Raw genomic sequence first — 15956 nt, 5'->3', positions numbered from 1 at the left:
AAGTGTTTCATTGCTTTTTAAGAATTGCAGCTGAATTGCATGTCTGCCAAACCTCAGTATTATGATAATGTGAATAAACTATTGCTGACAACAATTTGTTGACACAAGAGAAATGGCAATTGCGTATTACTCACAGCTACACAGGATACACAGCTAAGTAGTTAGCTTTCTGTAAGTACTGTGTTTATTAATTTTACATTCATTAATCTACATATTGTGTTATTGAGGCCTGAAAAAAAAATTGGGCACTGTTGGTCTGAACTTTGGCAAATGATGAGGGAGGGGAACGGGTCATCGGAACGGGGCATTTAGACCACGGCTTTACTCTCCCAGCAGGTAACACTCCTGTCCCGTCAGACAAGCTCTCCGGTGACTCAGCAGTCGGCTGATGATCCTCTGCGATCTCTACCCCAGACCAGCTGCCAAACCTGCTGTCTCCTGTAGATCGGGCCCAGTGTACCCCAAGAGTAGAAATCCATGTAGTTCTGAGGTCCCCGCGACTGCTGCTCCTCCCCAGGAGGAGCTCAGGAGGCAGGAACCCTGCAGCAGCCAAAACAGAGATTCATGCCGAACCCTCTGTCTCCATAGCAGCTTCCACACGCTAGAAGTCCACGGTAAAACACAGGAAGGGAGAAAAAGTTCACAGTTTTCAAATCCATTAAAAACATAGACTCCTGTAATCCTAGACCTCCAACACTCTGCAGGATCAGCTGTGCCAGAGGTCTCCACACCAGGTCTTGTGGTCCGTACAGCAGCCTCTGAATAAACTGCAGCCGGACAGCCGCACACCTGCTGGCCAGGTGCACAAGCCCCTGTCCCTTTCCTTTTCTTACGGAGAAACAGCACCGCCTGTCGAAGCCAGTTGAGTCTGTCCCAAAAAAAGTCCACCATAATAGCCTGGACCCGTGAGAGCAGATTAGAGGGGGGTCCACAACTGCCAACCTGTGCTGGCAGTTGTGTATTTCATTCATTGTGAAAAATGTTGCTATGAGAAAATGCTTCATCTTATGTGTCTACAGTTATGCTTATTTGTTAAATGTAGTCAGCAAATTCCCCTCAGCTGTGATATAATCATGCACCTAAGCACAGTTGTGCCTCCACCTCTTCAGTTTGCCCTCAATGGACTCCAAAACTCCCTCCCAGTTTTTCTTTAGCCACAGTTCATCACCTAAAAAAACCCTAAGGTGCTTGAACCCCCCTGCCCTCCAACTCAACCCTCCAGGTAAAACCAGCCCATTCAGAGAATCGTTCTTGGTTGCAAAAGCCTCACTCTTGTTCCAGTTGACCTTGGATGAAGACAGTATATTAAAAACTCTATATTTCCCTCTAAAACCTTTATGTCCACCTTTATATTTAAAACCACTGTAGCAGAATGGGGCTGCAGTACATTCTGCTCCAGTTCTGTGGTCCCATATGTTGGCTCGGTGATTGACAGCCAATCATTGTAGACAGGCGACCTATAAAGACAGGTAGGGGTCCTATGCTCTCCCTCTCTCTGTCGCCGAAACCGCACGTCATTTCCGGTGCGCTGATGTCCGCTGCAGCAGGTATGATAGCAGTGATTGTACAGGTTGTGCCTACAGTGATTGGTGTTAGCACGTCTTAACTAGCCGTATGTGGTTTTCTAGATGCCGGTCTTGGACCCTCATCTCTTTCTCTGACCTGCCGCTCGCCTCAGTCAATAGGCGAGTTCAAGATCAAGCAGCGCTGCGTAGCGCTGCCTAAATCGTGATGCATGCTGGTTAAATGTGTCCACGATGACCTGGATGGGAGTGGTTTCTGCTCCGCATCTGATGTCACATGACCTTAAGTTATCGTGGGAGCGAGGCTGCTGCAGAGCATTCGCGCAGTTGCTCTCCAGGTACTGCGCGATCCTAGACCCACCTTCATGACGTCAGGACTTTGCCCTAATTGGCTCTCATCTACGCTGATGTATATGACGTGTGTTTCGATGAATTTCCATATCCATAAGGCCTCTGCCTCTTTTCCACTCAAATATCAAATACTTTTAGATCAGTAGCAGCTGTATGGCCGCACCTATGGGATAGTCAACATGAGTAAACCTATAAAATCCTTCATCTGACGCAACAACCCTGAAAGATGTCGTCTATAAACTGCTCAGTTCTGTCAGCTTAGGGTGATGATGGAGAAGTGGTTAACTGCTGTGTCCAGTGTTATCTGTACTATCCACTCTTATTAATTAACCCTTTCTGTTCCCGTCACATTAACAATACAAAGAATTATCCTGAGCTATTCTGTTTGTGATGAAATGGTGCAGCGGGACAAGGCATCTGATTCAGTCATTTGTTCTGATTATTGTATTTCATTCATTCAGTGAAATGTATTTCATTCATTGTGAAAAATGTTGCTATGAGAAAACGCTTCATCTTATGTGTCTACAGTTATGCTTATTTGTTAAATGTAGTCAGCAAATTCCCCTCAGCTGTGATATAATCATGCACCTAAGCACAGTTGTCATCATAATAATGAATAACTGTTGTAATTGTATTGTATTGTTATTAGGCAATACTTACTATAATGTACCAGATAGACAAAGTTCAAATGTATTTAATGGTGACATTACAAGGAAAACAGAACATGATCATTTACAGTAAGACAACATTTAGGCTCTTCATCTACTCTTGAAGTAATCAGATGAATACATCCTCTGCAAAAAGACAGGCTTAACACGGGTCTTGATCCCTGGTCGTCTGCATGCAACACAGCAGCAGTTCCACTGCTGTATTCCCTCAGCCCACATATTTTGGTTGACCACTATTTTGAACATCTCAGATTGAATAATTTCTGAAGGAGATTAATATGAGAAAAAGGCCAGCAAAGTTCCCATAGCATCAGGTAAGAAAACTGATCGCAGTCGTTGTTGATTGTAATCAAACATTAATGGAATTTCAATTTCCTCCACTTCTTCCCCGACGAAGAAGGCAAACACCGCAAGCTTAGCCAGGTCACGTCATGTCTATGGGAAGAGAGAGTGTCCAACTTCATAGCAGCATTTGTATCCCCGCCCCTGCCGTCGCCAGCAGATCTCGCTGATGCAGTCAGGTAGCAGGAGGTCAACTTGAATGCGCCTAATGCTGGTAGGTCGCTTTATGCCGTGTGCCGCAAACTTATGTGCAGTGTTTAAGCTAATTGGCTGTGTTTCATTTTAGGAATTGGCTCACCTGACAGACTAAGCTCCCTAAACACTCGTCTGTTCCCCTCTCCGAGCTCGTAGGCACGGCCGGATCGGGACCGTGTGTCAGTGCATCCGTGCCTCTAGCATTCGGCAGCTAGCGACATAGCAGCTACATCTGTCTGGCCCATCTGTCCCTACGCTGCTGCTTTGCCTACCCTTGTTTCGCCTATTGCTTTTGTTCACTGTGGCTTTGCCATTTATTTCAGTGTTGGCTATTTTAGTGCCGTGGGTGCAATCTGTGGGGCTTAAAGGTGGAATATGGAATATGAGCTGAATGCCGCCATCTAGTGTCTCAAGATCGTAGTTGCGACAACAAAAAGGTAATTCCAGCGGTCGGGTTGCCAGGTTTGGACAGGGCAGGAGGATTGAGCCGCCTCCATTTCCTCCGTTTACTGGGTGTGGAGGTCGATAGGTCACGATCAGTATTCTCATATCTAGGATCAACGTGAATGAAAATAAGTATAGCAGAGGAGTTTGACTGACAGGTAACGTTAGCTAAGTTAGCAAGCAAGTTAGCTTACCGATCCAGGAGAAAGTTCGCCATTTCCGCGTGTGTTTTGATGCCGTGGAAATCCTTTACCTGAGTCCATCGAGTGTATGCTTCACCCTGGTTTTTGCTCTTCTCCGGTCACTCAGCTGCTGGGACAGATAACGTACCGTTCGCTGGGCCTCTGAAGAGCTTGCAGACTCCGCCATTTCACCCAATGTCAGCCTAGCTGTGCCGAGCTTTGCCGAGCATTGCCGAGGTTGCGAAATTGGCAACCCGCAATGCCGGCCGCTATTTGGCTGGTACGATGTAAACAGGAAGTCATTGTCGAACCCGTCAAAATTTCTTAAATTATTTAATTCAGACTAAATATAATTTTTCAAGGAAACGCATTACTTTTAATCTGCGCCCCTCTAAATGCCCTGTGGATGTATTATTTTTGAAAAAATATAGCTTTTAATAAGCATATTACATATTCAACCTTGAACTCTTCGTTTTTGATTGTTTAATTGCCAGCTGGCTTGCTGCCATTAGAGTTGATTCTGTTTATTTCTTTGTCCTAGTTTGTTTGTTTTTGTTAATTTCTTATTTGCTCCTACCAGGCTTGCTGCCACTAGTATTGGAGTTGATTCTGCTTATTTTCTTTATCCTATTTTGTTTTGTTGTTTATTCCTTATTTACTCCCACCTGGCTGCTTAGTCCCAAGCAATAATTTGTTTGTTTGTGTTATTTTAATTGTATTCTATTTTCTTGCAGTATTTTGGCCGGTGTGACCCAGTGTTTTGTTTATTTGTCAAGTGATGTCCCGCTAATTGTCGTGTTTGTCCCCTCTCTGTGCATAAGCTAAAGGCTAAAGATGGTTTCTTCTTCTGTCAACTTACTCCCCCGAGGTCAGCGCTGGTAATGCTGCAAAGCTCAACAGATATCTCTTTGACTTTGTTGATTAAAAAAACTTATGAGGTAGTAGCCAGACTTTTTCCCAGTTAATATTTCCGACAAATGTAGACCAGTAGGATTAAGCAGAGGGTGAGCTCACAATGTCCTGTTGAAATATTTGACGAATATTCTTGTTTTTATTTTTATTATTACCCGTGAAACAAGCTTTCCCCATTGTTGTTTCAGCAATGTTTATAGATATGGGCAAGTTATTGTTTACATTAAGATTTTTAAAAAGGGAAATAATACCCGAAGGCACAGCATCGAAAACAATAGAAAAATCCTTGGGTGTAACAGGGATTCCATAGCGTTGCATAAATTCAACATAACTGTAAAGATGCCCATGCTGGTCAAACAACTGACTCAGTAGAAGTATATTATTATCAAACCATTGTTGGAGGAAAATAGATTTGTTTTTATATAAGATATATTTATTGTTCCAGATAAAGAACCTATGGGGAGTAAAATTGTGTTTGTAAATTAAACACCATGCTAGCAGCATTTGTTTATGGAATGAGGAGAGTTTGAGGGGAAGTTTGTCAGCATTATAAGTGCAGAGCAACAAGAACTGGAGCCCACCAACTGAAGAGAAAACATAATGGGGAATAAAGTTCCATAAGGAGGTTGGATACTTGAGGTAATCCTTAATCCAATTAAATTTGAAGGTGTTATTTAGGGAAGTGAAGTCCAAGAAATTAAGGCCGCCTTTACTGTATTCATTCATTAACACAGATTTTTTAAGATAGTGAGTCCCGTTTTTCCAAACAAAGTCAAATAAAATCTTGTCTTTTGATTTACACACATGACTCTCAACTCCTAGTGACAAGGCAGCGTATGTTAACCTTGATATACCCTTGGCTTTTGAAAGGCGTATTCGACCTCTTAAAGATAAGTCATGTGAAAGCCACTGATTAAATCTTTTTTTGGTTTTATCAATTATTGGGGTGGAGTTATTATAACATCTTTGGGATTCATTTTTATCAATAATTATACCTAAATAAGTAACAGAGTTCTTTATTGGGATATTGGAGATTGACTCTACAGAACAGTCTTTTATAGCTAATAGTTCACATTTTTGGAGATTTAGACGAAGACCAGACACTTTAGTAAATTGTTCTATAATATCTATAGCTAAAGGTACTTGAGAGCTTTCCTTTAAAAACAAGGTTGTGTCATCTGCCAGTTGACTAATTAAGACAGTTCTATCAGCAATAAAGATACCTTGCAGTTTACTACACTTGATATGATCACATAAGAGTTGGGCAGCTAGCAAAAATAAATATGGAGATATTGGGCAACCTTGCCGAACACCGCATTTTACAGCAAACCTGGGAGATGAACCGTATTTGAGTTTGATTGAACAGTTGGCATTATTGTAAAGAGTTTTGATAGCATTACAGAAAAAGTCACCAAATCCAAATTTTCTTAATGAGTGGAAGATAAAACTGTGCTCCACAGTATCGAAGGCTTTAAAAAAGTCTAAAAAAAGCATAAAACTGTTCGCCATTTCAATAAGGTGTGAATAATCTAGCATGTCTAAGACAAGCCTGATGTTGTCGGCAATGTGTCTGTTGGGCATAAAACCTGACTGCGTTTCATCAATTAGAGTATCAAGTACTTTTTTGATTCTTCTAGCAAGAATTAAGGCTAGGATTTTGTAGTCATTATTAAGAAGACAGATAGGACGCCAGTTGTCAATGTAGAGAGGGTCTTTGTGTGGTTTAGGAATTAAGTTGATCAAACCTTGGGTCATACTTGTAGGTAAGGAACTGGAAAATAAACTTTCATTAAATAGTTGCAAAAGAAAAGGTGCCAACTGTTGGGAAAATAGTTTATAAAACTCTGAGGATAAACCGTCTGTACCAGGGGATTTGTTATTTTTTAGAAGATTGATACAGTCACTGATTTCTGTTTGAGATAGCGGGAGATCACAGAATTTAGTATGTGACTCCACTAAATGAGAAGTATGTTGTAATGAATTCAAAAACAATAAAGTGTTATTTTCAGAATATTCAGATGTATATAATTTTTTGTAGAAAGTGGAGCAAAATTCGGATATGATTTTTGGGTCATCGGTTTTATTATCATTAATAATTAGTTCATTAATGGTGTTTGTTTTTGCATGATATTTTTCCAGATTGAAGAAGTATACAGAGTTTTGTTCTCCTTTTTCTAATCATTGTTTCCGTGATCTTATATAAGCTCCTTCTGCCCTACTCTTATAGATTCCATCAAGTTTTTCCTGTAAATTAAACCATTTTTTTTTGTCTTCTTCAGTTAGGGTGTCAGGTAGAGGTTGAGAGAGTAATGAGATATCAGAGATGATGTTTTGTTCCTCAAGATTCCTGATTTTAGCTTGATAGCTCCCAAACGCTCTCAAAAATTTCCCTGATTCATATTTAAATAGCTCCCAGTTTGATCCAAATGAATTATCTATTTTAGCCTTATTAAAGTAAAAACGTATGAACTGAGAAATTTTTGTCTTCACTTCTTCATATTTAAGAAGAGTATTATTCAGTTTCCAGTGTATCGCTTTGCAGTTTTTAACAGAGGGAAAAAGATTAATTGAGATATGGATTGCTTTATGATCACTGAATGGACAGGGAGTAATGTTTATTGTGACATCTTGTTCATTAATATTCTTGGAAACTAACCAAAAGTCTAAACGAGAAAGCCTGGTGTTTTCCTTATTGCTCCAAGTAAATGTTACTGCATCTGGGAACTTAACTCTCCATATATCCACTAAATGAAATCGCTCCATAAAAGTTTTAAGGAAAGAGTTTCTGTTAGTATTTCTTGTAGGTGGCCATCTATCTATTGATTGATCGAATGTTACATTAAAGTCACCACCAATTATAACGTATGAGTTCGGAAACTTGTTTTGCCAATGTTTTAGTCTATGTTCTATTTCATTAAATAATTGAGAGTTTTCTAAATAAGAGTTGTACCCATACACATTAACAGAAATCAAAATTAACTTATTGAAGTCAATAACTTGACAGATATAGTAACTTTTTGTTTCTGTGTGTAAGATGTCATTATTATATCTATTTTTCATAGTTAGCACACTAGCTGATCTTTCTGAACAGTGAGAAAACCATAGATCGTTGCCCCATTGGGTTCTCCAAAAATTCACATCATTTGAAGTTGAGTGAGACTCCTGGCAAAAACAAAAATTTGTATTAAGCTGTTTGGTGAACATAAATAAGGCTTTACGTTTTATATTATTTCTCAAACCCCTGGCGTTTAGGGAAACAATAGACAATGAAATACTAGAAATGTGGAACACTTACAAAATACTTAGAAACAGGTAGTTATAAATGCTGTGGTGCTGAGCAACATATGCACCTTGAACAGGTAGGATTATTGGTGATAGTTTTTGAATGTAAAATTAAGCAAACTGAGGGTGTCATAATTCCCAAATCAAAGGTAATCCTTCAAAATATTGGTAAATAAATTAAATCAATAGGGAAGAATAAGTATCCAACATAAGTTGTGGTATTGGAAAATATTTTTCAAGAGAAACAAAAAGCAAAAAAGAAACCCACAATGACTTATAAAGTTCAAGTTGGCTCAGTTCCCCTGTAATGCAATGACTGTTCATCAGTTTTAATAGGACAGGGAACTGAGCTATATAGTCTGCAGGACATGGAACGACTCAGTTGAAATCAGTCACATTACCTCAAGTAACTTCTTGTCCATTAATGAAGGCCCGTGCACCGATATAATATGCAGGTTTACCTTCACTTCGTGCCTTTTTTATCAGAGGCCACATCTTCAACCTGGCATCTTTAACGAGCTGAGAGAGATCCTCAGCAAAGCGGAGCTTGTTGTCACGCATGAAGGGATGATTTTTTGCAGACTTCCAAACGGCATCTCTGTAGGACCTCAGGGAGAATCGAATGATGATGGGTCTCGGTGTGGAGTGGTCTGAAGATGATTTTCCAAGACGATGAGCTACATCAATAGCAGTTGGGGGCGTGTTCTGACCATCTGAAAGGATCTTCTGGCAAACTTCTATGGCTTTTTCTTTCACATTTTCTGTTGAGTTTTCAGCGACGCCATGAAGTTTCATGTTCCACCATCTTGAGTAGGAGTCCATCTCGCACACCCGTGTTTGGAGGATGATAACTTTCCTTTCTTCCTCTTTGAGACGTGCATCAACATTCAACATTTTTTTCTGTGTGTCCTTAATTTCACTGCATGCAAAGTCCAGAGTTTTCTTTAGCCCTTCTATCTTAAGTGTGTTGCCGTCGATTTTCTTGGAGTTTTCACTCACTAGCTTTTCGAGGGAGTCAGCTCTCTCATTAATGAGTTTTGAGAGAGTAGAGATAATAGCGTTGTCTGGGGAGGTGGAACACTGCTCGGGGTTATACAGGGATTTTTTAGCACTTGGGGATTTGCAGGGAGTTACGGGTAGCGGCGGAAAATCTTCGTCTGCCATGGTAACAGTTACTGGTGGCACGGGGCTAGCATAGTCGTGACACGAGGATATTAGCATGTTACCTGGGTGAGCCTCGGAGGAGAAGGCTTTGTTATTATGAGATCTTTTCCTGTCCCGGTTCGGCATTAACTTGCTTTCAGATGTCAAAGAAGTTACTTCAACTGGAGTTTCCTCGTTTCTTCACCATCTAATTGTATCTGGTGTGGGAGCTCAGCAAGAGTCGACCTACTCGGCAGCCATCTTGGCTCCTCCTTTGCTGGTCAAACCTCATAACCGCCCGCCACACCACCATGACATCATCAGCATAGGCCAAAAGTTTTACAGCTGCAGGAAACCCAGGAAAACACACACCCGACAGTTTCTTTCTTAGCTTATGCAGTAGGGGCTCAATGGCTAGAGAGTAAAGCATGTCTGACAGTGAGCATCCCTGCCACACTCCTCTTCGGACAGCAAACGCAGCGAGCGTCTTCCACAGGTACTGGTGTTCAACCCGGTCGAAAGCCTTTTCCTGATCTATGGAAGTAAGACCAGTCCCTCTACCCCAAGAGCCAGGGACGTCCAAAACATGCCCAATTTAAGTGATGTTATCACTAATTAACCTGCACACAGTAGGTCCAGTCAACATGAACTACTTCAGCCATCACTTCCCTGAGTCTCAAAGCCAGAGCCTTCAACAGGACGTTGTAATCCCCACAGAGCAAAGAGACTGGCCTCCAGTTCTTCAGGTCCTGGAGGTCTCCTTTCTTTGGGAGCAGAATGATCACAGCACTCCTACAGCTCAGAGGTAAAAGTCCACTCCTGAAACTCTCCTGGAACACCTCCAACATGTCCTCACCCACCACCGGCCAGAAAGCCTTATAAAAGTCAACTGGGATCCCATCGATACCTGGAGCCTTGCCATTAGCCAGGCTCATGAGGGCCACATGAATCTCATCCAGAGTTAGGTCAGCTGACAATAGAGAATCAGATGATTCCCCAACTTGAGGTAAGTTGGCCAGAAAGGCTGATTCCAGCTCTAGATCCTCCACTAACTCAGTTTTAAAAAGGTCTCCTTAAAAGCGTGTTTTTTTGTAATTCCTCTGAAGAAGAGTGACCTTATTTTGATAAACGTTGTTGGTTAGTTGTTTGAAGATAGTCTTGTTTCTTAGTTTTCTGTTTCCTCCTTTCGGAGCGTTTTCTGTTCTTTAAAGTTTCTCTAAGCTCAGTGTAGCACAGTTAAGTTTCTGTCAACTCCGTTCCCTTCCTGCATCTGAGTCCCCCATTTTACCCAGGCCTGACACAGTGCAGTTAAAATCACCCCCCAGGAATACATATTCATCAGAAACACCACCAGTAACATCACATAACGCATTTGAGAAAAACATCCTTTTCGGACTCAACACAGGGGCATATACACAAAGGTAGACCATTTTCACATTTTCATGAAGTGCTTTGACCATGAAGACATGTCCAGCCATCACATGGTGCAGCTCCACAGACTGAGGACTAAAAGCTATTGAGAAAAGAATTCCCACCCCAGCACTGTTGGACTGTTTGTGACTGAGGAAAACCTGCCTTGGCCACTCCCTCCTCAAATCAAAGAAATCAAAGCGATGCTTGTAATCGTTGTAAGCAGGCCCCCGCTGACAACATACACATGTTTTGGACATGCCCGAGACAAACAGAGTTTTGGTCCAATATATTCAAAACGCTTGGATGTGCCCTTAGCTTAAAGTTAGAACCCAATCCCCTGACTGCTATCTGCTATCTTTGGCCTCTCCCCAACTGATATTCTGCCTACCACAGCACGGCGTGTCATTGCCTTTGCCACCTTGTCAGCCAAACGCGGCATCCTATTAAAATGGAAACTGACTTCTCCTCCATCACATGATGGCTGGATAAGACAAGTTTTACACTGCATACAACTTGAGAAGTTGAGATTCTTACAGAAGGGTTCTCTCGAATCCTTCCACAAGACCTGGAATCCCCTGCCAACCTATGTTGCCATAATCTCACTACCACTCTAGACACTGATGATACTTCCTAGGCAGAGTCTGCGGGAGAGAGAGAACCCCTCCTTGCTTCCTTCTTTCCCCTCTTTAATCTCCCTCTTGTATCTAATTTTGTTTTGACATGCAGATATTCAATTTTGTTCATGTATTTTTTTTATTGTTATTATTTATCAATTTGTTTGTGTATTTATTTGTTTTTCTTTTTTCTTTTTTTCTTTTTTCTTTTTCTTTCTGAGCCTATGCTTTTCTGATCGGTGTTGATTTTTGCTGTGACCACAAGGGAAGGGGGGTGGGTTGGAGGGACGAAATTGTGCTTGACACTACAGACATCATACCAACTCTTTATTTGATATGCCATGTTATCATGTCTGCAAAAATCAATAAACAGATTGGACAAAAACAAAAAAGTACTGTATGTTTCATGGATCTGACTGTGAGATAGTGATGTGCAGATCGATATTGAAATATCGATACCTCTGATACCAGATCTTTATGCTCTAAAATCCATTCTCAAATCAAAATATTGACACTTTTGATACTTTAGTCATTTACGATAATGTATATCATTAAAAGGAACACAGTGGAAAGTAACTCAACTATTGAGATCTTGTCTAAATGACAATGACTGGTTACGCAGTCACAGTCTGTAGACACAATGGCAGAGCATAAACGGAGTCATGTGTGGAGCTATTTCAGCTCCACAAACAGCCAAGACGCGGTTTGTGATATTTGTGGAAAAACGGTAAGGAGTTATGGCAACACCACAAATCTTGTGAAACACCTCAGGTTAAACCACAACACAGACTATTAGGCATTTATGATGGGGCGGACAGAAGAGGAGAGCACAGCTTCAGGTGCTGCAGTGAGGGCAAGACAGACGTCTCTGGCGGAGTCCTTAAGTGATGCAGGCAGGCACCATCCGGCACAAAGCACTGTTGCTGTTGGAGTTGTTCAAATGAATAAATATGGTTATGAAATAAGTAACAAAATAAATACATGCTTCAACACATAGCTACATGAGTTCAGCTTGGAGTAAAAATATGTGTATCACTGAGATAATCTCACATAGACAAAAAAGCCTAGATTTATTCAGGTAAGGTTTCCTAAAGAATTGATCATATAAAGTGGACTACAGAGACTAGGCGTACAGAGCAATTGTGATAAAACAGCCATGGGGAACTTAGGAATATACTAGAAAAGCATTCACACTATTGTTCTTCTGGAATTTATTAGTGGGCTGTGCTCGCCAGCCCACTATGGACACCTCTATAGCAGAGCTATAGGTGTCCATAGTGGGCTGTGCTCCGCTACTCAGGCACAAGTCCTGAGTATTTAAGTTGTATTTGAACTTTTTTCCTGTGATGTGTAGTTTTTGAACTGTGATCCTTGAATGACGGTGAGTGATTTTGGAAAAATTCAGGGTTTTCAATGATTGTGTATGGCGGAATGTTCGTGCAGCAGAGTGGAGAGGGCCAACTGACTCAAAAATTTGCTCAGAAATTTTCTCTTTCCGTGATGATCCTGGACACAAATTAGGCTCAAAAACAGTGATATTTCCAAGAGTTGTAGCAACACTTGTCTTCTGTCTCCCAATGTGTCTACTTTATCGGTAGGATTTACGGTTTTTGAATTATCGACCGCTAACCGACAAGAGTAGCTCTCAAATGCTCCATTTACTCCAATGTAAATCGGGAGAAGGATTTCCAAAACTGCACCCTTTTTTAACTCGCTGCCATTTCCACATTTCTGAAGCTAGGACCACAAAACTTAATGAGTGTGTTCTTTAAGGCCTTTCTGGCTCGATCGTTAAAAAAATTGCCGATATATGATTTTGACCAAATAGCACTAGTTTGACGTCCTAGATGTGAGGCAGAAATTGCTCTCAATGAGCTCCCTCACAGTCCGTTGCTACGGGCGCTTGCCAACTGTACACCTAGCAACCAAAATCAGCTGGGCCAAGAGAGAGAGTGACAGACAGACAGACAGTAGGCACACATCAGACAGACAGACAGACAGACAGACAGGAGACACACATCAGACAGACAGACAGACAGACAGACAGGAGACACACATCAGACAGACAGACAGCCAGAGAGAAATGTACACACACACACACACAGCCATGCTTAAGCGTGCACTCACATGCACACAGACGCACACACACAGTATATTTCCCAACATTTAAACTACATTAAACGATCATTTTTTCACTCATTCAATGTGCGGCTCGATCGGACTCGGGTTGCTATTATTCAGCTTTACGAAATATAAACTGCGAAAAATTTCCCATAAGGAATGAATGGGGCAAGGTCAAAAAAGTCGCAAATCTGTGACGTTTTTCAAACATCTGCTCTGGCATACGTTCATGTAGAAACACCATTTCAGCTTTAAAATGTAGGCACAAGTCCTGAGTATTTAAGTTGTATTTGAACTTTTTTCCTATGATGTGTAGTTTTTGAACTGTTATCCTTGAATGACGGTGAGTGATTTTGGAAAAATTCTGGGTTTTCAATGATTGTGTATGGCGGAATGTTCGTGCAGCAGAATGGAGAGGGCCAACTGACAGAGTGAGAGAGACTCAAAAATTTGCTCAGAAATGTTTTCTTTCCGTGACGATCCTGGACACAAATATGGCTCAAAAACAGTGATACTTTCCAGAGTTGTAGCCACACTTGTCTTCTTTCTCCCAATGTGTCCACTTTACCGGTAGGATTTACGGTTTTTGAATTATCGACTGCTAACCGACAAGAGTAGCTCTCAAATGCTCCATTTACTCCAATGTAAATCGGGAGGAGAAATTTCAAAACTGCACCCTTTTTTAACTCGCTGCCATTTCCACATTTCTGAAGCTAGGACCACAAAACTTGATGTGTGTGTTCCTTAAGGCCTTTCCCGCTTGATGGTGAGGAAACTTTGCTGATGCCATGTTTGCTTTTTCGTCACGGGGCAAAGCGCACAGCCCACTCTCGCGATTTCCCGGCGGAGAATTGTCTAGCAGCATTCACACTATTGTTCTTCTGGAGTTTATTATTATTCTTCCGTACGTTTTTTGGCACTTTTCAACTCCTTCAAACTTTGACTGATTCAAACCATTCAAATATCATAATGTTCAGCTCTTTAAGGACATGATGGCTATTACTTTTGGCTATTCTAACTATTATACTTTTGGAAATATTCAGCTTTTAAAGCAAAATTTTCCCCATTCATCCTTATGGGGATTTTTTCAAATTTCATTCTGCTATAACTTCAGCATACGTTCAGCTATTCAAACCATTCAAATATTAAAATGTTCAGCTTTTTCAGCTCTTTCAACCTTCTTCTTTTCAACTTTTCAACTTGTTCAGCTATTTAGCTTTTTCCAAAAATAATTTAACATTGAAGTAAATGGGAAAATCTTCAAATCCTCTTCAAAACTCATTGACTTTCAACCTCTTCTTGTTCCTCATACGTTGAGCGAGAGACACCATTCAAACTTTAAATGAATCACAAAACCTTGAACTATTGACCTTGTATTCAGTTTTTAAAAATCTTGTACGGTTTTGAAATGGTCGCAGTTTTAGTTTTAAGGATTTTAAGCCCGTCTTCTGAGTTTATAATGGGTGTGTATTGCGTGAGCTAGAGTGCGTGACATCATCAACTGCCGCACCCCAGAGTGAGGAGCAGCTCCGAAAACTGGATTTTTTTTTTGCTTCAGCTTGATTTGGATCCCACATCTTGTACTTGACATAGACAATATAGGCATATAAATGTAGGAAATCTTGTTGGGTTTCAGCTGATGGTCTCATTTCAGCTGTAGGACTTACGGTTTTGGATTTAGAAGCCCGAGAGCGACAAGCACTCCTGAATGTTCCCCATAAACCGCAATGTTAATTTTGAGCCAAAATTTCTGGAGGATCGCAGACGGTACATGTTTTGTCTCTCGCTCCTGTGCCCTCATTATGCACTCTACAGAAATAAAAATAACATGGGTGCGTTCAGCAATGTCTCCTGTTACTCACCATGTCACATGTTTTGGCGATAACTGTAACAGTTTCCCAAAAATCGCAGGAGTTTGGGAGGCATTCTCCCATTCATTCCTTATGGGGACATTTTCGTCTGTGTTTCTGCTCCTGCTGCAGCATGTCTGCAGCCATTTGAAGCTCTTTCTGCCTTTAACTTCTCACCTGTCAGCCTTTTTTGACCTTTTTAACCTCTTTCTGCCCTCTTACTCTACAAGTTTTTGGCCTTTTCAGTCTTTTTTTCACCTTTTTATGCTCATTCCACCCTCTTACTCCACAGCCTTTCATATGTTATCACCATTTTAACCTCTTCCAGGCCTCTTACTCTACAGATTTTCATGTTCTTTTCAACTTTTTAACATCTTCCAACGCTCTTACTCTGCATCTTTTTACCTTTTCATCCTTTTCTCACCTATTTGAGCTCATGCACCCTTAAACTTCTTTACCTTTTCATCCTTCTTTCACCTTTTTAACCTCTTCCAGCCCTCTTACTCCACAGCTTTTCATATGTTATCACCATTTTAACCTCTTCCAGCCCTCTTACTCTACAGATTTTCATATTCTTTTCACCTTTTTAACCTCTTCCAACCCTCTTACTCTACATCTCTTTACCTGTTCATCCTTTTCTCACCTATTTGAGCTCTTACACCCTTGAACTTTTTCACCTTTTCATCCTTTTTTCGCCTTTTTAACCTCTTCCAGCCCTCTTAATCTACAGATTTTAATATTCTTGTCACCTTTTAACCTCTTCCAACCCTCTTACTCTACATCTTTTTATCTGTTCATCCTTTTCTCACCTATTTGAGCTCTTACACCCTTAAACCTTTTCACCTTTTCATTATTTTTTCACCTGTTTAACCTCTTCAAGCCCTCTTACTCTACAGCTTTTCATATGTTATCACCA

The 15956-nt window shown here is 40.9% G+C and overlaps 1 protein-coding gene across 2 annotated transcripts in view; it reads right to left on the bottom strand.

Annotated features, from left to right (window-relative positions):
• The window catches only part of LOC115576283 (carbonic anhydrase-related protein 10-like), a 290975-nt gene that overhangs the window by 124798 nt on the left and 150221 nt on the right, over positions 1–15956 (bottom strand). The gene's annotated exons all lie outside the window — the stretch shown is intronic.

This window comes from Sparus aurata, chromosome 23 (assembly GCF_900880675.1).
Source record: "Sparus aurata chromosome 23, fSpaAur1.1, whole genome shotgun sequence".
Classification (NCBI taxonomy): domain Eukaryota; kingdom Metazoa; phylum Chordata; class Actinopteri; order Spariformes; family Sparidae; genus Sparus; species Sparus aurata.
Note: the sequence above shows the minus strand (reverse complement) of the source record. Positions and strands in the feature narration are given on the sequence as shown.